The sequence below is a fragment of the Chiloscyllium punctatum genome, chromosome 38 (assembly GCF_047496795.1).
Source record: "Chiloscyllium punctatum isolate Juve2018m chromosome 38, sChiPun1.3, whole genome shotgun sequence".
NCBI classification, from domain to species: domain Eukaryota; kingdom Metazoa; phylum Chordata; class Chondrichthyes; order Orectolobiformes; family Hemiscylliidae; genus Chiloscyllium; species Chiloscyllium punctatum.
Window position 1 is genome coordinate 5,928,274 of NC_092776.1, and position 27,181 is coordinate 5,955,454.

The following is a 27,181-nucleotide window of genomic DNA, read 5'->3' on the forward strand; positions in this document are numbered from 1 at the left end:
GGTCCATGTCCTTCCAAACCTTCCCTATTCATGCACTAATCCAAACGTCTTTTAAACAGAAGGATATCAGTAAACTGGACAGGGTTCAAATAAAGCTTTATCAGAATGTTAGACAATAGGTGCAGGAGTAGGCCATTCTGCCCTTTGAGCCAGCATCACCATTCACTATGGTCATGGCTGATCATCCTTAATCAGTATCCTGTTCCTGCCTTATCCCCATAACCCTTGATTCCACTATCCTTAAGATATGTTGCTGGGAATGGGGGTGTCTGTTATAAAAATAGACTGAAAGTCTGGGACATTTTTCATAGAAGTGTAGGAGGCTGAGGGGTAACCTTATAGAGGTTTATACAATCATAAGGGGCATAGATTAGATTAGATTACTTACAGTGTGGAAACAGGCCCTTCAGCCCAACAAGTCCACACCGCCCCGCCGAAGCGCAACCCACCCATACCCCTACATCTACCCCTTACCTAACACTACAGGCAATTTAGGATGGCCAATTCACCTGACCTGCACATCTTTGGACTGTGGGAGGAAACGGGAGCACCTGGAGGAAACCCGCACAGACACGGGGAGAACGTGCAAACTCCACACAGTCAGTCGCCTGAGGCAGGAATTGAACCCGGGTCTCTGGTGCTGTGAGGCAGCAGTGCTAACCACTGTGCCACCGTGCCACCCATAGATAAGGTGAAAAGCAAAGGTCCTTTCTCTCAGGTGGATGAGCTCAATACTAGGGGACATATTTTTAAAGTGACAGGAGAAGGTTTTAAAAAGGACATGAGGGGCAACTTATTTACACAGAGAGTGGTTTGCATGTGGAATGAACTGTCAGTGGAAGTGGTAGATGCAGATACAGTTACAACATTTAAGAGAACATTTGGATAAGTTCATGAATAGGAAAGATTTGGAGGGATATGAGCCAGGCATAGGGAATTGGAACTAGATCGGTTTCGGAAGATCGTCAACATGGACTAGTTGAACCAAAGGGTCTGTTCCCCTACTATATTACTCTATAAATGCCTTGACAGTTGAGATTTTGAGAGTGAGTAGGTGAGATTGTTCAGTCCCAGGAGCAGAATACAAAGAGAACTACGGTTGGAACTTCGAGGACAAAACATGTAAGTAATTGGATATGGCTTCATCTGTGATTGATGCAACAAGCTGGATAGTATCACCATTGGAAGGGATGAGGGATAGTTTCTCTACGGCTCCATGATGAATATATGACCAAGGTTTCACTTTAAGGCAAAGCTTCTTTAAAGCAATATGGAGAATCTGCAACATGACTCATCACTTCCCAGCCTCTTCATTCCCTTAAATGGGAGAAGAATTTACACCTTTGTATAGCACCTTCCTGAACCTCTGGCCTTCTCAAATGACTTAACAGCCAAAGAAATATTTCTGGAGTGAAGTCACTTCTGGAATGCAGCAATTTGTGCACAGCAAGATCCCACAAACAGTACAATGATAACAAGCAGACCACCTGTTTTTGGGACATTGACCAAAGAGTATGCATTTTGAGGGTAAGACCTTTTACCTGATCTTTTAACTGATGACGTTCTGTAAAGACCCACTTGTAAAAGTATCACCTCTTGACACTCAATCCTATTCTTTGCCCCGACTCCATACGCTGCATATTTCTGCATCTCTTTCAAAATGTTACTCAGTCTGTACTTAAGATGGACAGCTTTAGGCTTCACCACTCCAAAAATATGGAACTATCCATGGGCAAAGCAAACCATTCTTTTTAATTCATTCTTGGGATGAGGGCATCATTGACTAGCCCAGCATTTATTGCCCATTCCTAGCTGCCCAGAGGGCAGTTAAGAGTCAACCACATTGCTGTGGGTCTGGAGTTACATGTAGGCCAGACCAGGTAAGGATGGCAGTTTCCTTCCTTAAAGGGCGTGAGTGCAAAAGATAGGTTTTTCCTGACAATCAACAATGGAATCGTGGTCATCATTAGACTCTTAATTCCCCATTTTTATTCATTCACATTCCAACCATCTGCCTTGGCAGGATTTGACTCAGTGCCTTGGATATTTACTCACTAATTCTTGTTAAACAAGGGATTGGAGGTTTTCAGAGAGTAGATGGGAAAGTGGAATCCAAAACGGAATCAGATCGACCACCATCTTACAGATTGAGAGGAGCAGGTTTGACGGGCTGAATGGCCTATTCCTGCTCCTAATTTGCACCTTATATGCTTTCAATAGTCATCACAACATTTACTGAATTAAAAGAGTAGGTGTACCTCAGTAGGGGAGAGAGAGTATAATCGAACAACAGTGCCAAGATTGGTATTTCATTCAGTTGTACTGTGCACAGTACCAAAAGCCAGGGGCAGAACATCTGTACCCCATTATCAGTGCAGCAATCCATCTGCTTACCAGCCTCCACAGTCTTCCTAGTGTTGAATCAATCCTCTGTTTTCCTATTTATACACATCTCCAAAGTTACCACATCACAGAGAGGTCACTGTTTTTCCCTTTGCTTTTATAATCCCTTCCCCTTAATCTCTCAGAGCTGGTTCATAGTCTCAAACCTGTCTGGCCGACAATTCATGAAGGTGGCTCGCTCAGAGTTTGCTGTCCACGTGCCAACACGGCCCCAAGTCCTGAAACCACCCTCCAATTTTTACCAACTAGACTGTACTCACCTACAACGGGATGTAACTTCAGGAGTGAGCTGGATTGGCGAAACAAGAACGTAACACAGACAGGGCCTGGGAGAGACAGTAACAGCGTACCAACTGGAATGAGAATATTGCAGTCAGATAGTTGTGGGCTGAATTCTTGAGCCTATATGTCACTGTGTATTATTGAGAAATCAAAGTCAACAAGCCTGTCTCAAGTTGCAACTCATCATCAAGGTTGCAAATTCTTCTTTTTAAAAAGTATTGGAAGCCCAGAGGGAGTGATTCTTTTTTTATTCACTTGTGGGACAAGCATGTATTGCCCGTCCCTAGTTGCCCCTTGAGAAGGTGGGAGTGAGCTGCCTTTTGAACCGCTGCACTCCATGTGCTCTGGGTTGACCCACAAAGCCCTTAGGGAGGCAATTCCAGGATTCTGGCCCAGTGACAGTGAAGGAACAGCGATATATTTCCAAGTCAGGATGGTGAGCGGCTTGGAGGGGAACTTGCGGGAGGTGGTGTTCCCAAGAATCTGCTGCCCTTTTCCTTCTAGATGGAAGTGGTCGTAGGTTTGGAAGGTGCTGTCTGAGGATCTTTGGTGAATTTCTGCAGTGCATCTTGTAGATGGTACACACTGCTGCGACTGAGTGTCAGTGGTGGAGGGAGTGGGTGTTTGTGGATATGATGCCAATCTCAAGTGACCTGCTTTGTCCTGGATGGTGTTGAGCTTCTTGAGTGTTGTTGGAGCTGCCCCCATCCAGGTAAGTGGGGAACATTCCATCACACTCCTGACTCGTGCCTTGTAGATGGTGGGCAGGCTTTGGGGAGTCAGGAGGTCAGTTACTCACCATAGTATTCCTAGCCTGTTTGGTTTTAAAAACCTTAAGATCATGAATCAATAAAGCATGCTGTACCCTAGACTTTAATAACAGGAATATAGAGTATAAGGAGCGAGGTGCTGTTGAATTTATATAAGAGACTAGTTCAGCCTTAGCTGAAGAATTGTGTCCAGTGTTGGATGGCGATATCTTTAGGAAGGATGGGAACATATTGAAAAAGCTGCAGAAATTTCCCAATCAGGAAAGAAATCAGACCAAGAGGACACAGATTTAAAGTGAAACAAAGAACTACAAATGTAGGAGATCGGAAACTAACAAAAACAAAAACATGCTGCAGAAACTCAGCAGGTCAGGCAGCATCTGTGAAGAGAGAAACAGAGTCAATATCTCGTGACTTTCTGAACTCTCTCTCCATAGATACTGCCAGATCTGCTGAGTTTCTCCAGCAATTTTTGTTCTTGTTTGTTTCAGATTTAAAGCAAAAAAGCAAATTGACATGAGGTGAAGACATATCTCACACAGTGAGTAGTTCAAGTCTGGAATAAGTGCACTGCTGGAGAGTGTGGTGGGGGCAGGGTCACACAATGCATTCAAAGGTGCTATCGGAAAAGGAATGAGGAGAAGGTGAGAGAATGGCATTAAGGGAAAAGTGCTTTGAGGGAGCTGGTAGAGATAGGATAGACTGAATGGCCTCTTTCTGCTCTGTACAAATTCTGCGATTCTGTGAAAGGATGGGAAAACCTGAGGAAGGAAAGGAATTCTGCCCATTCTGAGGTCCCTACAAAGAAGAAGGTCAAACTACAAGACTGGGTGACAAGTCACAGGTTTGGGACAGTAGGAGGGACATGAGGTATTCAGATTAATCACATCGGGTAACAGGACAAGATGAAGTTGGGAGGACTCCTCTGTACAGTGGAACTACTGGAGTCCTCCTGCTTTTTCTGGGGATACGTTCTTTGGAACACTTCTAATTGCGAAATGCACTAAACTGGAGCAAAGCATTGCGAGCATGAACACAGGAAGAGAGGCAAAGAGAGAGACTTGAAGCCAAAGCTGACTTCTACGCTGGGGTCAGGGAGTGCAAGACAGGAGGGAGAAAATATTATTTATATCAAGTTTGGAGAAGATTTGTAGCTGAGGTTGAGGTTCCAGATGTAGGTTTGCTTTCAGACATTTCACCACCACACTAGGTAACATCATCTGTGATTAGATCAGAGTGGTGCTGGAAAAGCACAGCTGGTCAGGCAGCATCCGAGGAGCAGAACAGTCAACGTTTCGGGCAAAAGCCCTTCATCAGGAATGGAGGCAGGGAGCCTCCAGGGTGGAGAGATAAATGGGGGGGTTGGGGAGAAGGTAGCAAAGAGTACAATAGGGTGGTGAGGGAATGGCAGTGGAGGAGGCCCAGTATCTCATCATCAGTGAGCCTCCAGTATTATTCATATCCTTCTTGGGGGGGTACTGTTGATCTCCACTCATATAATCTTTCATCATAGAATCCCCACAGTGTGCAAACAGACCATTCGGCCCAACAAGTCCACACTGCCCCTCCGAACAGCATCCCACTCAGACCCTGTAAACCCTGCAAACCCTGCATTTCCCATGGCTAATGCACATAACCTTATATCCCTAAATGCTATGGGCAATTTAGCATGGCCAATCCACCCTAACCGACACACCTTTGAACTGCAGGAGGAAACCCATGCAGACACAAGGAGAATGTGCAAACTCCACACAGACAGACGCCCGAGGCTGGGATCGAACCTGGGTCGCTGGCGCTGTGAGGCAGCAGTGCTAACCACTGAGCCACCATGTCATATGTGAATTGCCACAATCTTAAAAACACAGCACCTTTGCTAAGACAGACCTCCTCCGTACCACACTGCAGCATTGGACAACCTCTTAGTGCTCAATGTCTGAAATAAATAGTCGAGAGTGTGGTGCTGGAAAAGCACAGCAAGTCAGGCAGCATCTGAGGAGCAGCAGAATTGATGTTTTGGGTATAAGATCTTCATCAGGAATGAGGCTGAAATGAGTATTCAACCTGAAATCGTCTGACTTCGAGATGACAGCATGAGCTACTGAGCTGGAGCCTTCTTAAATCTGGGAGTTGGATTTTACAGAATGTCAAAAAATGTTGAAAGGGCAAGTATTTTGTTCTCTTTGAAACAGCGTCAACATTGGCAAGAAGTGGTACAGAGACAGCATGGGCAGACAGGAAGAACATAGACCGACTTGAGTTCTATCCACACAGCGTTCCTTCCAGTGACAACCTTTCTGCCTGGGAGGTAACATTACCGATGGGAGTGATGCAGTAAGACCCACAGGCAGAGGAAATAAGTTTCAAGTAACTTCTAAATGAAGGTTGACTAACTGCTGTCTCATGAGGTGAAAGGTGAGAGAACGTGGTGAGTTTCCATGCGATGATCCCTCTGAATGACTGACACCAGTTTGATGGGAGAGCCCCATGAAAATCCTGGGAAATAAATGTAAAGACTGTTTGGTCAAAGCTTGTGCTGTTTTTCTGGAATGGTAGAACTCCTGTGATCCTCAGAATATACCAGTAGGTGGGTCAGCCAGTCAGTCAGTCAGATGTGGCAAGGGATGCAGTTGATTAATAATGCTCAGTGTGGGGTAGGCAACCCGATCATTATTACAGCTGACAGGGAATATCACAATTAAATACTGTGCTTGGTTTAAAACTTGCATCTAACAGAGTTGAATGCTGACTGGAATTTCAACATAGTACTTGAATCTATGGCACTCTTCTCCCTGGAATGCTGAAATGTTAGTTCTGCTTAACAGGACTTTTCGACAACTGGTACTGCATTTGTAAAGAACCCACGTATTGGAAGCTGTTCTGACCTCTTTGGTTCTTTGGCGCTGAACATAACTTCTGGAGAGGAGAGAAACTTTCTCCAGTTGCATTGAAATACCTCTCAAACGGCCTCAAACAGTGTCTTTTGTTCAATCCCTTTATGTGCTGCAGAGGTCAGCACTCAGAGAGAACGTAACATTCAGAGCACACGTAGGTTCCAGCAAGTTGTTGTATTCGGCTTTTCCAAAATATTAGTTACCTGTAATTTGGCCTAAGATTAGGGGCAGGGCTAGTTGCAAGGTTGTCAATAGGCCACTCAGAGCTCCTCAATAACTGAATGTTCGCAGTCACAGAGAAGGTCATTTAGCTTCGAGCATTTAATCCTTTAGGGATGGAGGAGAAGGCAGATGAATTCTATCCTGATGAGGTGCTGCTGTGGCAGACCTAAAGCCATTAGGACTCCAGGAATCCAACATGCAACTAATTATTGGGGTCAGAGTTCAGAAAAGAAGGAGTATTTATACAAACGGCACCTGTTTTATAATAGCTTACAGCCATTCTCTAGTCCATTTCCAAGGGCAATACTTTGACCAACATCCCTGGTTTAAGATTCAAACAAAGTTTGGCAGTCAACTACCAACTGTCATTAACTGGCACATCTTCCATGCCAATATCTCTACAAATCCAATCAAATAAAGAACTGCTGGAAATCTGAAATAAAAATGGAAAGTGCTGGAGAAACTCAGCAGGTCTGGCAGTATTTGTACAGAGACAGACAGAGCTAATGTTAGAAGTCCCAGTGACCCTTCTTCAGAACTGATAGTACTTGGGGAAAAAAAAAGTCTTATTTATGTTGGTGACAGGGTGTGGGGGGGGGGAAGGAGTGAACAGATAGGGGAAGGTAGAGCCAAACAAAGAAAGCGAGAGAGAGAGAGAAGTTTGGCAGACAAAGGGATTGTTGATAAGCAGCCAGGGAAGAAGAGCAGTGAGAGAGGTGATCATGGGGACAATGAGTGGGTGAAAATGAGTGGGGCTGTGCTGAACGTAACCCATATCAGGGTGTGTGGGTGGGTAAACGACAGGGAAGGAGATGTTCAGATCCTATAATTACTGAACTGGATATTGAGTCCTGAAGGCTGCATGGTCCCCAAACAAAAAAATGAGGTGTTGTCCTTCCATCCTGAGCTGAACCTCACTGGAGCACTGCAGCAAGCCTGAGACCGAGGTGTTGGCCAGGGAACGGGGTGGGGTGTTGAAGTGGTAGGCAATAGGAAGCTCAGCGTCTTTTTTTACAGGCAGAACATTTTTACAAACAGCAAAGCAGTCACCCAGCCCGTGTTTTGCCTCGCCAGTCTACAGCAGTCCCCTCTCACGCAGTAAAAGTATGGGTTTCCCTTTCCTTTAGTATTTCTTGCAAATTGTCCTGATGAGTGCAAAATGAAAAGCTTTATCAAAGCCTTTGCTCAGCACTAACCAAGCTCTGTACAAGCAGAAAACATTGCAGTTTGTCAAAGGTTGCTGTGTTTCCCACATGACAATAGGCTTACAGTTCAAAAAATAGCATTTAATTGGTTGTAAAGGGCTTTAGGACATCATAAGGACATAAAAGCGACGAAATAAATCAACAACTTTCTTTCAGGATCAGTCTCAAAGGAAGACGAAAGAATTCAGATGCAAGACTTCCCACAGGGAATGTCATGAACCCAGCTAGACTGAGGGACTGCTGTGTTTTTAGTGGTATGACAATGTTAAACCAAGGTACCGGTTAATTCTGAAGAAGGGTCAGAGGACTCAAAACATTAACTCTGTTTCTCCCTCTACAAATGATGCCAAACCTGCTGAGCTCTTACAATCACAGAGAGGTGCAGCACAGAAACAGACCTTCGGTCCAACTCTTCCACACTGACCAGATATCCTAAATTAATGTAGTCCCGCTTGCCTGCATTTGGCCCCTATCCCTCTACCCTTTTCTATCCGTGTAACTGTCCAAATGTCTTTTAAATGTTGTAATTGTACCTGCAGCCATCACTTCCTCTGGCAGCTCACTCGATACACACAGATCTCTGTGTGTGAAAAAGCTGCCCCTCAGGTCCCTTTTAAATCTTTCCCACGTCAGCTTAAACCTATGCCCTCTAGCTTTGAGCTCCCTTATCCTGGGGAAAAGACCGATGCTTTCATCTCTCACTTTAAATCCACACCCTTCATGATCTTATAAGCCTCTAAAAGGTCACCCCTCGACCTCCTACACTTCAGGGGGAAAAAGTCCCAGCCTTTGCTGAAGAGATTGGGGAGGCACTGAATGAATACTTTTCGTCAGTATTCACTCAGGAACAGGACATTGTTGTCGATATGAATACTGAGGCACGAATAAGTAGAATGAATGGCTTTGAGATATGTAGAGAATAGGTGTTGGAAATTCTGGCAAGGGTGAAAATAGATAAGTCCCCTGGGCCTGATGGCATTTATCCTAGGATCCTCTGGGAAGCAAGGGAGGAGATTGCAGAGCCATTGGCCTTGATTTTTGTGTCCTCTTTGTCTACAGGAGTAGTGCCAGAGGACTGGAGGCTAGCAAACGTGGTTCCCTTGTTCAAGAAGGGGAGTAGGGATAATCCTAGTAACTATAGGCCAGTGAGTCTCACTTCTGTTGTGGGCAACGTCTTAGAGAGAATTGTAAGGGATAGGATTTATGCACATCTGGACAAGAATAATGTGATCAAGGATAGTCAGCATGGTTTTGTGAAGGGCAGGTCGTGCCTCACAAACCTTATTGAATTCTTTGAGAAGGTGACTAAGGAGGTAGATGAGGGGAAAGCGGTAGATGTGGTATATATGGATTTTAGTAAGGCGTTTGATAAGGTCCCCCATGGTAGGCTACTGCAGAAAATACAGAGATATGGCATTGAGGGTGAGTTGGAGGTTTGGATTAGGAATTGGCTGGCTGGAAGAAGACAGAGGGTAGTAGTTGATGGCAAAGGTTCATCTTGGAGTGCCGTCACTAGCGGTGTTCCGCAAGGATCTGTTTTGGGACCAATGCTGTTTGTCATTTTTATAAATGACCTGGAGGAAGGGTTAGAAGGTTGGGTGAGCAAGTTTGCGGATGATACGAAAGTCGGAGGAGTTGTAGACAGTGAGGAAGGATGTGGCAGGTTACAGCGGGATATAGAGAAGCTGCAGAGCTGGGCAGAAAGGTGGCAAATGGAGTTCAATGTAGCTAAGTGTGAGGTGATTCACTTTGGTATGAGTAACAAAAAGATGGGATTACTGGGCTAATGGTCGGATACTTGGTAGTGTGGAAGAGCAGAGGGATCTTGGTGTCCATGTACACAGATCTCTGAAAGTTGCCACCCAGGTAAATAGTGTAGTGAAGAAGGCATATGGCGTACTGGCTTTTATTGGTAGAGGAATTGAGTTCCGGAGTCCTGAGGTCATGCTGCAGTTGTATAAGACTCTGGTGCGGCCGCATCTGGAATATTGTGTGCAGTTTTGGTCGCCATACTATAGGAAGGATGTGGAGGCACTGGAATGGGTACAGAGGAAGTTTACCAGGATGTTGCGTGGTATGGTAGGAAGATCCTATGAGGAAAGGCTGAGGCACTTGGGGTTGCTTTCATTGGAGAAAAGAAGGTTTAGGGGTGACTTGATAGAGGTGTACAAGATGATTAGGGGGTTAGATAGGGTTGACCATGAGAACCTTTTTCCACGTATGGAGTCAGCTATTACAAGGGGGCATAGCTTTAAATTAAGGGGTGGTAGATATAGGACTGATGTTAGGGGTAGATTCTTTACTCAGCGAGTCGTGAGTTCATGGAATGCCCTGACAGTAGCAGTGGTGGACTCTCCCTCTTTATGGGTATTTAAGTGGGCATTGGATAGGTATATGGAGGATAGTGGGTTAGTGTAGGTTAGGTGGGCTTTGATCGGCGCAACATCGAGGGCCGAAGGGCCTGTACTGCGCTGTATTCTTCTATGTTCTATGTTTTATGTTCTCCTTATAACTAAACCCTCCAGTCCTAGCAACATACTGGCTCAGTGGTTAGCACTGCTGCCTCACAGGACCAGGGAACCAAGTTCAATCCCACCGGCGGGTGACTGTCTGTGTGGAGTTTGCACATTCTCCCCAGTGTCTGTCTGGGTTTCGTCCAAGTGCTCCAGTTTCCTCCCATAGTCCAAAGATGTGCAGGGTGGGTGGATTGGTCATGCTAAATTGCCCAGTGTTCAGGGATGTATAGGATGGTGCATTAGTCAGGGGAAAATGTAGAGTAATAGGGGAATGGGTCTGGGTGGGTTACTCTTCGGAGGGTCAGTGTGGACTTGTTGGGTTGAATGGCCTGTTTCCACACTGTAGGGATTCTTTGATTCTAAATCTTTTCTATACCCTTTCCAATTGAATAATATCCTTCCCACAACAGGGTGACCAGAACGGTACACAGTACTTCCAAATGGATGTTTAACTTTCTAGTGTTCAATCACAAATGATTAAGTTGTGTAACTTGCGAGTGATTCAGAAGCGAAATCAGAAATTGCTGGAGAGACTCAGCAGGTCGGGCAACATCTGCGGGGAGAGAAAACCTGAGTTAACGTTTCGGGACCCTTCCTTCAGAGTTCCAGCATTCACAGTTCTTTGATTTGTTTTTTTTAAATTGCTGAGTGATTCACGGGTGCTGGCTGCAATCTGAATAATCAGTTCCCAGGGCAGGCAGGGCCAGACTCAGAGTGAAGGCTTCGTTTTAAAACAAGGGGTTTTTATTTTTGCGAAAACCATGTGTTCACTTCAGTTTTCCTCTGCAACACCCCCCCACCCCCCCCCCCAAAAATCACACCGGCTCCACCTCCAACCCCTTCACCCCAGCCCCCTTTGAATCTGCCAAAGGACCCTCAAGGAAAGGTAGACACATTCTCGAATGACAGAGCTGGCAGAATGTAAAGGGCAGACGGTCTTGTTTTCGACTGAGCTTTCAAGTTTGAACAGTTCACTCAGAGGGCAGCAGTCACAGGCTGATCTGCTTGAGAGTTTCCAACACTTTTTATACCCCTGGGTCTGTCAGTGCGTTGAGTGATGTGATAGAGTCCAGGGACCTTTGAATAGGAATGTGCTTATGCGACGTACCATTGATCTTCCCACATTAGCCTTAACCCTCACCCTTGATTTTTTTTTCACTGAGCTGTGTTTACATTCTCTGCTCTTAAAGGAGGAAAAAGATCTGACCGCTGAGCTTCCACGAGCTGGAAGCTGCTTTATATAATCACTTCACCGAAGATTAGATAAAGGAAATCTGAAAACAAAGATCCGTGCATTGACTGTCTGTGTGGAGTTTGCACGTTCTCCCTGTGTCTGTGTGGGTTTTCTCCAGTTTCCCCCCCACAATCCAAAGATGTGCAGGTCAGGGTGAATTGGCCATGCTATATTGACTATAGTGTTCAGACAACACCAGGTTATAGTCCAACAGGTTTATTTGGAAGCACTAGTTCTCAGAGCGCTGCTCCTTCATCAGGTGATTGGATAACCAGTCCAACACCTGTGTCGCCAAATTATAGTGTTCAGGGATGTGTAGGTTAGGTGCATTAGTCAGGGTAAATGTAGAGTAATAGGGGAATGGGTTTGGATAGGATATTCTTCTGAGGGTTGGTGTGGACTTGTTGGGCCAAAGGGTCTGTGGGATTTCTATGATAAGGATGGGAAAGCTTTCTTAAAAAAAAAGTTAAAAATCACATCATGCCAGGTTACAGTCCAGCAGGTTTATTTGGAAGCACTAGCTTTCAGAGTGCTGCCCCTTCATCAGGTGGGTTGTGCTTTGAAGCAGTGCTCCGAAAGCTGGTGCTTCCAAATAAACCTGTTGGACTATAACCTGGTGTTGTGTGATTTTTAAACTTTGTCCACCCCAGTCCAACACCAGCACCTCCACAGCTTAAAGAAAAAAATTGGGTGTGGAGTTGGTGGGGAAGAATGAAATAAGTTCAACAAAATAAAATCTGCAGCTGCTGGACGCATTGGACAGCAGGAATGGTTCCGTGCTAGGACTCTGTGAGAAAGGAGAATGTGGCTGCTCTGATTGAGAGTGCATTTGGAAATGCAAAACACTCTGCCCAAGCCAGATATCCCCCGGCCCTCCAGGGCTGATCTCAGTCAGAATGACAGTAACAGATGCAAACGTTCGCCCCAGAGTTAAGAGAATGAGACAGGGTCCTGGCTGTTCACTGTTACTCATTCACTGCAATGGCAAAGGGGGGGCCATCAATGGACACTGGGTGAAGCCTCTGTGAATGACTCCGAGAGTAAACCAGCTGAGCTCAGTAAAAGCTGCTGCCTTTGAGAGGGGACAAAGTAGGAAAGTGGGAGAGAAAATAACAAAAGACACTCCAGTTCTTTGCTTGGTGACTTGTCGAAATGAAAATTTCCCGAGCCTGATTTTAGTCTACGCATGTCGATATCGCATTGGCATTTATCCCAACGTATCTCCTCAGTGAGGTGAATTAGTACAGCCTTCAATCTTTTCGCCACTGAAAAATGCTTTTCGTATCACCAGGCTCCAATATTGCAAAGGTCAGCCAACAGCATTCCCAAGCCACACGCTCCATGTCCTTCAACCCATCCAAAGCTCTGCTGCAGATACTCCCATCCCACACCCATCCCAGTCTCCCCATTACCCTGTACCATCCTCCACTGCATGAAAAATGCTCACTGGTCTTCAGATCCCTCCATCATCATCCGCTAACTCCAGCAGCTTCCTCATTCTCCCCTCCCTTTGTTCACGTTTTTCCTAAACTGCGGGGAAAGCCTCCTGGGTGTCTCTGTGATGCTGCCACTGAACGTGACTTGAGCAACACTTGCTCGGTTTGTTTTTAAGCTGGTATAGAATGTCACATTGACAGGACCAGGAGGGAGATACTGAAAGCATCTGAGCAATGCTCTACAAAAGGCTACAGTAATTTGGATCCTTCATGGCTTCAGATTACCACCATTAATGGCCCGACCCTACACTGGCCAGGCAGGAGATAAGTAACTGAAGACATTTCAGCATCTTTTTAAAAGAGGGTTAATGTGTCAGTGTGAACTTCCCTTAAAAGAGGCCATGTCACTTCAATATAAACTGCAGCGGACTGACATGATTTAATCAGTGTTAGAACATAAAACATTACGGCGCAGTACAGACCCTTCGGCCCTCGATGTTGCACCAACCTGTGGAACCAATGTGAAGCCCATCGAACCTACACTATTCCTCTCATCCATACATTTATCCAATGACCATTTAAATGCCCTTAACGTTGGCAAGTCTACTACTGTTGTAGGTTGTGCATTCTGTGCCCCTACTACCCTCTGAGTAAAGAAACTACCTCGGACATCTGTCCTATATCTATCACCCCTCAATTTAAAACTATGTCCCCTCATGCTAGTTATCACCATCCGAGGAAAAAGGCTCTCCCTGTCCACCCTATCTAACCCTCTGATTATCTAATGTGTCTCAATTAAATCACCTCTCAACCTTCTTCTCTCGAACGAAAACAGCCTCAAGTCCCTCAGCCTTTCCTCTTAAGACCTTCCCTCCATACCAGGCAACATCCTGGTAAATCTCCTTTGAACCCTTTCCAAAGCTTCCACATCCTTCCTATAATGTGGTGACCAGAACTGTACACAATACTCCAAGTGCGGCCGCGCCAGAGTTTTGTGCAGCTGTAGCATGACCTCGTGGCTCCGAAACGGAATCCCTCTTCCAATAAAAGCTAACAAACTGTATGCCTTCTTAACAACCATATCAATGTGGGTGGCAACCTTCTCTACTCATCTACACTACCAAGAATCTTACTACTAGCCCAGTATTCTTTATTTCTGTTGCTCCTTCCAAAGTGAATCACTTCGCACTTTTCTGCATTAAACTCCATTTGCCACCTCTCATCCCAGCTCTGCAACTTATCTACATCCCTCTGCAGCCTGCAACATCCTTCAGCACAATCCACAACTCCACCAACCTTATTGTCATCCGCAAATTTACTAACCTATCCTTCCATGCCCTCATCCAGGTTTATAAAAATGACAAACAGCAGTGGACCCAAAACAGATCCATGGAGTACCCCACTAGTAACTAAACTCCATAATGAATATTTCCCATCAACCACCACCCTCTATCTTCTTTCAGCTAGTCAATTTCTGATCCAAACCACTAAATCACCGCAATCCCATGCCTCTGTATTTTGTGCAACAGTCTACTGTGGGGAACCTTATCAAACGCCTTACTGAAATCCAAATACACCACATCAATGGCTTTACCCTCATCCACCTGTTTGGACACCATCTCAAAGAACTAAATAAGGTTTGTGAGGCATGACCTATCCTTCACAAAACCGTGTTGACTATCCCAAATCAACTTATTCCTCTCAAGATGATTATGAACCCCATCTCTTATAACCCTTTCCAACACTTTACCCATAACCGAAGTAAGGCTTACTGGTCTATAATTACCAGGGTTGTCCCTATTCCCCTTCTTGAACAAGGGGACATTTACTATTCTCCAGTCCTCTGGCACTATTCCTGTAGACAATGACGGCATAAAGATCAAATCCAAAGGCTCTGTAATCACCTCCCTGGCTTCCCAGAGATTCCTAGGATAAATCCCATCCAGTCCAGGAACTTATCGATTTTCATTTTCCAGAATTGCGAACACCTCCTCCTGATGATGCTCAATCCCATCTAGTGTAGTAGCTTGTATCTCAGTATTCTCCTTGACAACATTGTCTTTTTCCAGTGTGAATACTAATGAAAAATATTCACTTAGAACTTCTCTTATCTCCTTGGACTCCACGCACAACTTCCCATTACTGTCCTTGATTGACCCTAACCTTTCTTTGAATTCCAGGAGCAGCAATTACTGTTTTATATGCTGTTGCATTGTTTTGGAACTTTGGATTAAAAAAAGTCAAAACAACACCAGTTTTATGGATATAGGAATAGGAAGGGTTTGGAGGGATATGGGCCGGGTGCTGGTGGCTGGGAGTAGATTGGGTTGGGATATTGGTCGGCATGGACGGGTTGGACCGAAGGGTCTGTTCCATGCTGTACATCTCTTTGACTCTCTACAGTCATTGTTTTATTCCTGATACACCTCTTGAAAGCCTTAAGAGTTTTCCTTGATCCTATCTGCCAACAACGCTCATGTCCCCTCCTGGCTCTTCCTAGCTCTCTCTTTAGGTCTTTCCTGGCTAACTTGTAACTCTCAAGTGCCCTAACTGAGCCTTCATGTCTCATCCTAACATACGCCTTCTTCTTTCTCTTGACAAGAGTTTCACATTCCTTAGTAAAATCTTTGGAAAGTTAAAGACTCTTTAATAACTACCCTGTCACTCTCGCTCCTGACCAGTATTATCTTTGCAAACCTTTCCTCTACATCTCGAGAACTATTTGGAGGCCCATAGAAAACTCCCAACAGGGTGACCTCTCCTTTCCTGTCTCAAGCCTCAGCCCACACTACCTCAGTAGATGAGTCCTCAAACATCCTTTCTGCCACTGTAATACTGTCCTTGACTAACAATGCCACATCTTCCCCTCTTTTACCATCATCTCTGTTCTTACTGAAACATCTAAATAGGTAAAAACAATGACTGCAGATGCTGGAAGCAAACATCTAAACCCTGGAACCTGCAACAACCATTCCTGTCCCTACTCTACCATGTCTCTATCCATGTTGACATGAAGACTCATGTGGCCAGGCCAGCATTTATTGCCCATCCCTAATTACCCAGAGGGCAGTTAAGAGTCAACCACATTGCTCTAGATGTGGAGTCACATGTAGATCAGTTAAGGATGACAGATTTTCCTTCCATGAAGGACATTAGTGAACCAGGTGGGATTTTCCCCCAACAATTTCATCAGACTCTAATTCCAGATCTCCACTGGATTCTCAGTCAGCAGCTGAGAGGAGACCTGATGGAGGTCTACAAAATTATTAGAGGCATAGATAGGATGGGTAGTCAGAGGCTTTTTCCCCGCGTTGAAGTTTCAATCACAAGGGGTACGGGTTCAAGGTGAGAGGGGAAAGCTTTAAGGGAGATGTGCAAGGCAAGATTTTCATGCAGAGAGTATTGGAGCCTGGAATGCATTGCCAAAAGAGGTGGTGGGAGCAGGCAGATTAGCTACATTTCAGAGGCATCTGGATGGCTACATGAACAGGGAGGGAATAGAGGGATATGGACTGAATAAGGGCAGAACGTTTATTTTTTAGTTTAGTTCAGGCATGGTGATCGGCACAGGCTTGGAGGGCCGAAGGGCCTGGACCAATGCTGTATTTCTCTTTTGTTTATTATTTGTTCTCTTCAAATTCCCCCCACCATCTGCCACAGCAGGATTTGAATGCAGGTCCCCGGAACATTACCCGGGTCTCTGAATTTATTGTCAAGTGATAATATCACTCGGCCATCACCCCCACTTGAATGTTCAAGTGTGCCTGGTTTCCAAATCAGAAATGTGTCCCTGGCTCACAGCAGCATTAGTGGAATCACAGACAGTCACCAATTTCAAAAAGGGAAAAGTGAGGACTGCAGATGCTAGAAATCAGACTCTAGATTAGAGTGGTGCTGGAAAAGCACAGCAGGTCAGGCAGCATCCGAGGAGCAGGAGAATCGACGTTTTGGGCAAAAACCCTTCATCAGGAATGAAGGCAGGGCTTCATCATTCCTGCGCCCAAGTTCACATCAGAATGCTGGGGGGGTGGGGGTCACAGGGAGGAGTGGGGACTGAACGTGACCATTGAGTCTGATCAATTCTGACCCCAGCAATTGGGAGAAGGAACCTCAGACTCTGTCCTCCAGCTGACCCCCACCACCAATCAGAACACAATGCTTTTACTCTCTTCCTCATTTCACCACAGATTTGAGTTACACATTCACACACGGACAAAGACACACGTGTGCGCACACACACGCACACATAGACAAGCTCACAGATTCTCACTCACCCACATGCTCTCACTTTCACTCACTGTCTTTCTGATACTCTCCTGTTCTCCATCCACACTCTCTCTCACTCTGACATTGTCATTCACACTGTCACACTCTCTCTGTTGCCCACTCTCTCTCTGTACCACCCACGCGCTCTCTCTCTCTCTCTCTTTCTCTCTACATCTATCCACATATCTATATCTAAAATATATCTCTATCTCTCTGTCACCCATTCTCTCTCACTTTCATTCATCTGTAAAGTGTCCCTCTGGCTGAATGTGGAATGAGTGAATTGGTGAACAAGGTTCTACAGAGAGAGGAAGGAAAACCACCGACTAATTCTCCTCCCTTGTTCTTTGTATTTTTCCTTCTTGAATCTGGAGATTCCTGGGATTTCCATGGTTCCGACTGTGCACTCTGAGTGGAGGAAGGAGCTGAGACGCATAATCAGAGGATTGGCTCAGCTCAGCTCCACCTAGACAGCAATGTATAACTCCTGAACTTACATTCCAATAAATGGCCTCTTCTCTGTGCTTAATGCTCCTGACCCAGGGTCTATCTTAACAACATAAAAAGCTGTCATAGGAAAATAGAGATCCACAGCACAGAAACAGGCCTGTCTGCCATCCAGTCTGTGTCAGTCAAAAACAACCTCCTAACTATTCTAATCTCATTTCCCAGCTCTTGACCCAGAGCCGTGTAAGCCTTGGTATTCCAAGTGCACGTCCAAATAATTCTTCAGTGTTATCTGGGTTCCTGCCTCTACCAAAGAAAACCCAAACGATTTGCAGACGCTGAAAACCAGAAACAAAAACAGTAATTGCTGGAAAAGCTCAGCAGGTCTGGCAGCACCTGTGGAGAGAAATCAGAGTTAATATTTCATGAGGAAGGGTGACTGCAGCCAAAATATTAAGGCTGATTTCTCTCCAGATGCTGCCAGATCTGCTGAACTTTTCCAGCAATTTCTGCTTCCACCACCCTTATAGGCAGAGAGGTCCAGATTCCCACCCACCCTCCCGGTGAAAGAACTCCTTTCTCCCAACCCACCGCTCCAAATCCCTTCGCTCTGAATGTGGATGGGCTTGAATTTAGCAGGTGGTAAGCCACCATTCGTGTTGCTTTGGCAAAGCTTGCGATGTTATCACATCCTAGAGTCACAGGTAGATAGGATAGTGAAGTCAGAGTATCGAGTCCAGGAGTTGGGAGGTCATGTTGTGGCTGTACAGGACATTGGTTAGGTCACTGTTGGAATATTGTGTGCAATTCTGGTCTCCTTCCTATCGGAAAGTTGTTGTGAAACTTGAAAGGGTTCAGAAAAGATTTACAAGGACGTTGCCAGCGTTGGAGGATTTGAGCTACAGGGAGAGGCTGAACAGGCTGGGGCTGTTTTCCCTGGAGCGTCGGAGGCTGAGGGGTGACCTTATAGAGGTTTACAAAATTATAAGAGGCATGGATAGGGTAAATAGGTAAAGTCTTTTCCCTGGGGTCAGGGAGTCCAGAACTAGAGGGCATAGGTTTAGGGTGAGAGGGAAAAGATATAAAAGAGACCTAAGGGGCAACGTTTTCACACAGAGAGTGATACATGTGTGGAATGAGCTGCCAGAGGAAGTGGTGGAGGCTGGTACAATTCCAACATTTAAAAGACATCTGGATGGGTATATGATTAGGAAGGGTTGGAGGGATATGGGCCAAGTTTTAGGAGATGGGATTGGGTTGGGATACCTGGCCGGCATGGACGGGTTGGACTGAAGGATCTGTTTCCATACTGTACATCTCTATGACTCTATGAATCTCTCTGACTCTATGAGCCTGCAGCAATCATTAGGTCCCACATTAAGGTGGTGCTATTTTGGGCATTATGACTTGATTGACTGTGATAGATTCCTCTGGAATATTCCTTGGTGATCTCTCAGACTTGGTCTCGTTGCCATGTATTGCATTAACTATTCCCATTAAGTGTTCTCAGTCTCTTTCTCCGTGGGCACTTTTCTTTGCCCTCGATGGAACAAAATAAAAACATTTGGCCAGAAAGGATCAACATCCGGAAGATGCTACTGGAGTGGAAGTGAGTGGCTTTTATGTTTGCTCATTCCATGTCTGCGGCAGTTATGAAGATGTTGTTCTCTCCTCACTCAGGAAGGCCTGTGGGCATGCACTGAACACTGCGATACTCTCCAATTAACTGCTTGATCCAGATCGAACCAGGCAGCCATCGTGACCCTGGAAGCAAAGCCACTGGAGACCTACGGGGGGGAAAGAGTATCGCTCGCAGAAGCTGAGCCAAAATGTCAGTTTTACTTCAGCGGAGGATATATTTCAGGCTTTCCATTCACATTTTCCTCTGCGCCCTGTCTCTGGAATTTGTGCCACTAATAAATTAGCAGCCCAGCTCAGCTCATTGGCATGTTTGTGTTATAATTATGATTAACTGGAAGCAGTGACTGACAAGGATCTTGGACTACCTCAGTCCTTTGACAAGACAGGGTGTGAGATTGTTTGAAGTGTTTATCAAGGTAGAACCGACTGTTGAGGGTGACACTGTACTTGCTATAGAATACTGTGCAATATGGCAGGAAAAACTATTCTGTCCCACGGCATGTTCCGTTATTTAATGGCTATGTGTCATCTCAGTTCCAACTGCCGAACTGAGCTTGCTATCCCTTGACACCCTTTCTCCACATTATGATGTGACGTTTAGGAGACTGTGTAAGTGTTGATAGTACACGTTACTGGGGTTAATTCTGACTTTGCGAAAGTGAGGCCTGCAGATGCTGGAGATCAGAGTCAAGATTAGAGAGCTGCTGGAAAAGCACAGCAGGTCAGGCAGCATCCGAGGAGCAGGAAAATCAATGTTTCGGGGAAAAGCCCTTCATCAGGAATGAGGCCATCATTGCATTAACAAGACTCGTTAATGTAAATGTTAGTGGACCTTATCCTTTACAAGGTGGACCCTGAATGTTCTCCCCTTGGAGGGGGACCTCTTGAGTCAGTATGTTTGAGTGTTTTTTTTTAATTCATCCACAGGATGAGGATGTCACTGGCTGGACTAGCATTTATTGCCCATCCCTAATTGTTAAGAGTCAACCCCATTGCTGTGGGTCTGGAGTCACATGTAGGCTTGGAGTCACATGTTTTAGATTAGATTACTTACAGTGTGGAAACAGGCCCTTCGGCCCAACAAGTCCACACCGACCATGCGAAGAGCAACCCACCCAGAACCATTCCCCTAAATTTACCCCTTCATCTAACACTACGGGTAATTTAGCATGGCCAATTCACCTAACCTGCACATTTTTGGACTGTGGGAGGAAACCAGAGCACCCGGAGGAAACCCACGCAGACACGGAGAGAATGTGCAAACTCCACACAGAGAGTCGCCTGAGGCGGGACCTCAGGCCAGACCAAGTAAGAATGGCAGATTCCTTCCCTCAAGGACATTAGTGAACCAGATGGGTTTTTCCCAACAATCAACAATGGATTCAGGGTCATCTTTAGATCCTTAATTCCAGATTTTTATTGAATCTGCTGTGGCGAGATTCGAACCCAGGACACAAGAATATTACATGGGTCTCTGGAGTAATAGTCACGTGACAATGCCATGAGGCCATTGCGTCTTTTTCAAAACGTTTGGTGCTGGGGAAATACAGCCCGTCAGGCAGCATCCGAACAGCAGGAGAGTCAACATTTCGAATGTAAGTCCTTCATCAGGAATGTGATGAAGAGCTTGTGCCCAAAACGTCAACTCTCCTGCTCCTCAGATGCTGCCTGACTGGCTGTGCTTTTCCAGCACCAAACTCTTCGACTCTGACCTCCAGCGTCTGCAGTCCTCACTTTCTCCCATTGCCTCTCTTCTTTCACTGGCATGACTGACTAAAGCCAAAAAATCTTCAGTTCATTCCATTCCCAAAAAGATTCACTGTTTTAGACATTGAGGATTGGTTTTGAAGGCAAATATGCAAAAGCCGAGTGTCCCAATACTTTTCCAGCAGCGTTCGATTGGCTTCCTGCTTTGTAGGAACATTTGAAGTTAAATGGCATGTTTCCACCTCCTGAATTAAGATTGTCCACATGGGTGAACTTTGCCTGCATTCGTCTTGCTCTCTTTCACAAAAGAATGGGACTAAAAGCCCAACATTAAATCTATAATGTGGAGTTTTAATTTAATGTAAACCTCTCTACTGCTGTGAATTCTGGGGTAGCTTACCATCAGAGTGTTCAAGTCCTGTCATGAAAGAAATTTAAAAGGCCACTTAAAGATTCCATAGCTACACGGGTTGTGGTGATGGAAGAAAAATTGTAGGATCTTAGTAACAGGAGGAGGCCACTCAGCCCCTCTGCTATTCAAGTAGATTCTGACTGATATGTACCTGATGTGTACCATTTAATGCTTTAAGGTCCCTATTCTTTTGGAAAAGAGAGCCGTGAGACAAGAGTTTGAGAAAGGAGCCAAATAAGAGAAAGGAAATGAGATTAGTGCCACGTTGTGCCGACCCACAGAGTCAGTCTCACACTGGTCAAATCAGGAACCACATACAAACAGGAAATCAGAAATACCATCTGACTCCTTCTTCACCCGAAAAGATCACTAGCTGATTCTTTTGTTTTTGTGTGTACATTGCAAAAACACACATATTAAACACACCACAAACACACATTAAACACACAAACATAAAACAAACACAAAGCAAACAAAACAAACACTGAAAACACGGAGGTGGTTATCTTTTGATAAAGACCCACTAATGTCTACAGTGAGCTGCTCAATTTTCCAAAACCCATCTCACTGTTGAGTTGTTACAAAGAAAACAAACTGAAATTGGTGAACAGGACACAGTGATTATGTCATCCCCGTGAACTGACATCACCGTCCAGGCTAACTTGGTGCTGTTTATATACTGGGGAGAGAGGGCGATTGAAATTGATGAGGTGTTAGAATGAACATAGGTCATAGAATACAGCGCAGAACGGGCCCTTCGGCCCTCGATGTTGCGCCGACCTGTGAACTAATCTAAGCCTATCCCCCTACATTATCCCATCATCATCCATGTGCTTATTCATGGACTGTTTAAATGCCCCGAATGTGACTGAGTTAACTACATTGGTAGGCAGGGCATTCCACGCCCTTACCACTCTCTGAGTAAAGAACCTGCCTCTGACATCTGTCTTAAATCTATCATCCCACAATTTGCAGCTATGGTCCCTCGTACAAGCTGACATCACCATCCAAAGAAAAAGACTCTCACTGTCCACCCGATCCAATCCTCTGATCTTCTTGTATATCTCTACTAAATGCCCTCTTAGCCTTCTCTCCAATGAGAACAGACCCAAGTCTCTCAGCCTTTCCTCATAAGACCTTCCCTCCAGACCAGGCAACATTCTGGGTAAGACAAAAGTGAGGACTGCAGATGCTGGAGATTAGAGTCAAGAGTCATTCCTGATGAAGGGCTTTTGCCCATAACGTCGATTTTCCTGTTCCTCGGATGCTGCCTGACCTGCTGTGTCTTTCCAGCACCACACTCTCAACATCCTGGTAAATCTCCTCTGCACCTTTTCCGATGCTTCCACATCCTTCCTGGAATGGGGTGACCAAAACTGTACACAATATTCCAAGTGAAGCTGCACTAGCGTTTTGTATAGTTGCAACATGACATCACGGCTCCGCAACTCAATCCCTCTACCAATAAAACCGAACACAATGTATGCCATCTTGACAGCACTATCAACCTGGGTGGCAACTTTGAGGGATCTATGTACATGGACACCAAGATCCCTCTGCACATCCACACTACCAAGAATCCTTCCATTGACCCAGTACTCTGCCTTCCTGTTATTCATCCCAAAGTGCATTGAACTCCATTTGCCACCTCTCAGCCCAATTCTGCAGTTTATCTAAGTTCCCCTGCAACATTCTTCCACACTGTCCACTACTCCACCGACTTAAGTGTCATCTGCAAACTTACTAGCCCATCCACCTATGCCTGAGTCCAAGTCATTTATAAAAATGACAAATAGCAGTGGTCCCAATTTAGATCCTTGTGACACACCACCAGTAACCGGACTCCAGGCTGAATATTTTCCACCAACCACTCGCAGCCTTCTTTCAGAAAGCCACTTTCTAATCCAAACTGCTAAATCACCCTCAATTCCATGCCTCCGCATCTTCTCCAAAAGCTTACCATGTAGAGCCTTATCAAAGGCTTTACTGAAGTCCATGTATACCACTTAAAACTGCCCTACCCTCATCAATGAGGTTTGTGAGACTCGACCTGCCCTTGACGAAACCATGTTGACTATCTGAAATCAAATTGTTGCTTGCTAGATGATTATAAATCCTCTCTTATAATCCTTTCCAAAACCTTTCCTACAACAGATGTAAGGCTCACTGGTCTATAATTACCTGGGTCATCTCTGCTGCCCTTCTTGAACAGGGACACAACATTTGCAATCCTCCAGCCCTCTAGTACCAAACCTGTAGACAATAATGACTCAAAGATCAAGGCCAAAGGGTCCGCCATCTCCTCCCTAGCTTCCCAGAGAGTCCTCGGAAAAATTCCATCCAGCCCAGGGGACCTGTCTACTTTCACACCTTCTAGTATTGATAACACCTCCTCTTTATCAACGTCAATCCTTTCTCGTCTAAAAGCCTGTATCTCAGTCTTCTCCTCTACAATATTCTCCTTTTCTGAGTGAAAACTGATGAGAAATATTCATTTAGTAACTCTCCGATCTCCTCAGGGTCCACACTCTCTTTCCCACTTCTCTCTTTGACTGGACCTATTCCTACCCTAATCATCCTTTTATTCCTCACATACCTATAGAAAGCTTTAGGGTTCTCCTTTATTCTGTTTGTTAAAGACTGCTCGTGTCCTCTCTTTGCTCTTCTTTACTCTCTCTTTAAATCCTTCCGAGCTGATCTGTAACTTTCCATCGCCTCATCTGAACCATCTTGTCTCAACGTCCCATAAGCCTCCTTCTTCCAGTTAACAAGAGATACAATTTCTGTAGTAAACCACAGTTCCCTTACCTTATCACTTCCTCCCTGCCTGACAGGGACATAATTATCAAGGACATGTAATATCTGTTCCTTAAACCAGCTCCACATTTCAATTACCTCCATCCCCTGCATTTTGCTACCCCATTCTGTGCATCCTAAGTCTTGCCTAATTGCATTATAATTGCCCTTCCCCCATCTAGAACTCTTACCCTGAGGCCTGTACCTATCCCTTTCCATTGCAAAACTAAACATTACCAAATTATGGTCACTGTCTCCAAAGTGCTCACCTACCACTAAATCAAACACCTGGCCTGGTTCATTACCAAGCACCAGATCCAATCTGGCCTTCCCTCTTGTCGGCCCTTCGACATACTGTGTCAGGAAACCCTCCTGCACACATTGGACAAAAACTGATCCATCCGACGCACTAGAATTATAGCAGTCAATTCCAGTCAACGTTGGGGAAGTTAAAGTCCCCCATAATGACCACCTTGTTCCTTTCACTCCTACCCAGAATCATTTTGACAATCCTCTTCTCCATATCCCTGGAACTCTGCGGAGGCCTATAAAAATTGCCCAGCAGTGTGACCTCTCCTCTCCTGTTTCTAACCTCAGCCCATACCACCTCAGTAGACAAGTCCTCGTCAAGAGTTCTTTCAGCCACTGTTACATTGTCCTTGACTAACAAAGCCACACCCCCTCTCCCTTTTATCACCTTCCCTGATCTTAATGAAAGATCTAAACCCTGGAAACTGCAACATCCATTCCTGACCCTGCCTTATCCATGTCTCCGAAATGGCCACAACATCGAAGTCCCAGGTACCTATCCATGCTGCAAGCTCACCTACCTTATTCCGGATACTCCAGGTGTTAAAGTAGACACACTTCAAATCAGCTTGCTCTAAAGCATAGAACATAGAACAATACAGCACAGAACAGGCCCTTCGGCCCACGATGTTGTGCCGAACTTTTGTCCGAGCTTAAGCACCCATCCATCCACCTATCCAATTGCCGTTTAAAGGTCACCAATGATTCTGACTCTGCCACTCCCACAGGCAGCGCATTCCATGCCCCCACCACTCTCTGGGTAAAGAACCTACCCCTGACATCCCCCCTATACCTTCCACCCTTCACCTTAAATTTATGTCCCCTTGTAACACTCTGTTGTACCCGGGGAAAAGTTTCTGACTGTCTATTCTATCTATTCCTCTGATCATCTTATAAACCTCTATCAAGTCACCCCTCATCCTTCGCCGTTCCAATGAGAAAAGGCCTAGCACTCTCAGCCTATCCTCGTACGACCTTCTCTCCATACCAGGCAACATCCTGGTAAATCTTCTCTGCACCCTTTCCAAAGCTTCCACATCTTTCCTAAAGTGAGGCGATCAGAACTGCACACAGTACTCCAAATGTGGCCTTACCAAGGTACTGTACAGCTGCAACATCACTTCACGACTCTTGAATTTAATCCCTCTGCTAATGAACGCTAATACACCAAAGGCCTTCTTACAATCTCTATCCACCTGAGTGGCAACTTTCAAAGAGCTATGAACATAGACCCCAAGATCCCTCTGCTCCTCCACCTTACTAAGAACCCTACCGTTAACCCTGTATTCCGCATTCTTATTTGTCCTTCCAAAATGGACAACCTCACACTTGACAGGGTTGAACTCCATCTGCCACTCCTCAGCCCAGCTCTGCATCATATCTAAGTCTCTTTGCAGCTGACAACAGCCCCCCTCACTATCCACAACTCCACCAATCTTCGTATCATCTGCAAATTTACTGACCCACCCTTCGACTCCCTCTTCCAAGTCATTAATAAAAATTACAAACAGCAGAGGACCCAGAACTGATCCCTGCAGAACTCCACTTGTAACTGGACTCCATGCTGAATATTTACCATCTACCACCACTCTCTGATTTCGACCGGTTAGCCAGTTTTCTATCCAACTGGCCAAACTTCCCACAATCCCATGCCTCCTGACTTTCCGCATAAGCTTACCATAGGGAACCTTATCAAATGCCTTACTAAAATCCATGTACACTACATCCACTGCTCTACCCTCATCCACATGCTTGGTCACCTCCTCAAAGAATTCAATAAGACTTGTAAGGCAAGACCTACCCCTCACAAATCCGTGCTGGCTGTCCCTAATCAAGCAGTGTCTTTCCAGATACTCATAAATCCTATCCCTCAGTACCCTTTCTATTACTTTGCCTACCACAGAAGTAAGACTAACTGGCCTGTAATTCCCGGGGTTATCCCTATTCCCTTTTTTGAACAGGGGCACAACATTCGCCACTCTCCAGTCCCCTGGTACCATCCCCGTTGACAGTGAAGATGAAAAGATCATTGCCAACGGCTCTGCAATTTCCTCTCTTGCTTCCCACGTAATCCTAGGATATATCCCGTCAGGCCCGGGGGACTTGTCTATCCTCAAGTTGTTCAAAATGCCCAACACATCTTCCTTCCTAACAAGTATCTCTTCTAGCTATCTGTCAGCACATCCCTGTGACTGTGAAACCTTGTCCACCCTCCCTACTCTCATCCTCCTGTGCACTGGAACCACACCTCAGGTTCCCATCCCCCTGCTGAGCCAGTTTAAACCCACCTGAATAGCACCAGCAAATTTCCCACCCAGGATATTAGTACCCCTCTGGTTCAAGTGAAGACTGTCCTGTTTGTAGAGGAATCTACTACAACCATTAAAAACTCTTGTTGTGATCAAAGTTCCTTCGTTCAGTTCCAGAATTTGCAGCCTTGTGTTCTAAGATTGAGTGTAAATAACAAAGGTGCACCAGACTTTGGAAATACTGCAGGATTAACCCAACTAGTTACAGCTCTCTTACTCGGTGCAGAGTCAGCTCATTAGCTGTAGCACCCAGGGTGATGTGGATCCAGTGTGTGCTAGTCACACAATGTGACTGATGACGAGAAAGTGGTCCTTCTGGGAACTGGGAATCTCAG

At 45.4% G+C, this 27,181-nt stretch overlaps 1 protein-coding gene across 4 annotated transcripts in view; it reads right to left on the reverse strand.

Annotated features, from left to right (window-relative positions):
• Window positions 1–27,181, reverse strand: part of lzts2a (leucine zipper, putative tumor suppressor 2a) — a 226,085-nt gene that overhangs the window by 59,599 nt on the left and 139,305 nt on the right. The window contains exon 2 of one of the 4 annotated variants that reach the window (XM_072557080.1): window positions 2,664–2,756. The exons of the other annotated variants lie outside the window; for them this stretch is intronic. The gene's annotated coding sequence lies outside the window, so the exon portion shown is untranslated. The remainder of the gene's footprint in view (window positions 1–2,663; window positions 2,757–27,181) is intronic. 4 annotated transcript variants of the gene reach the window in all.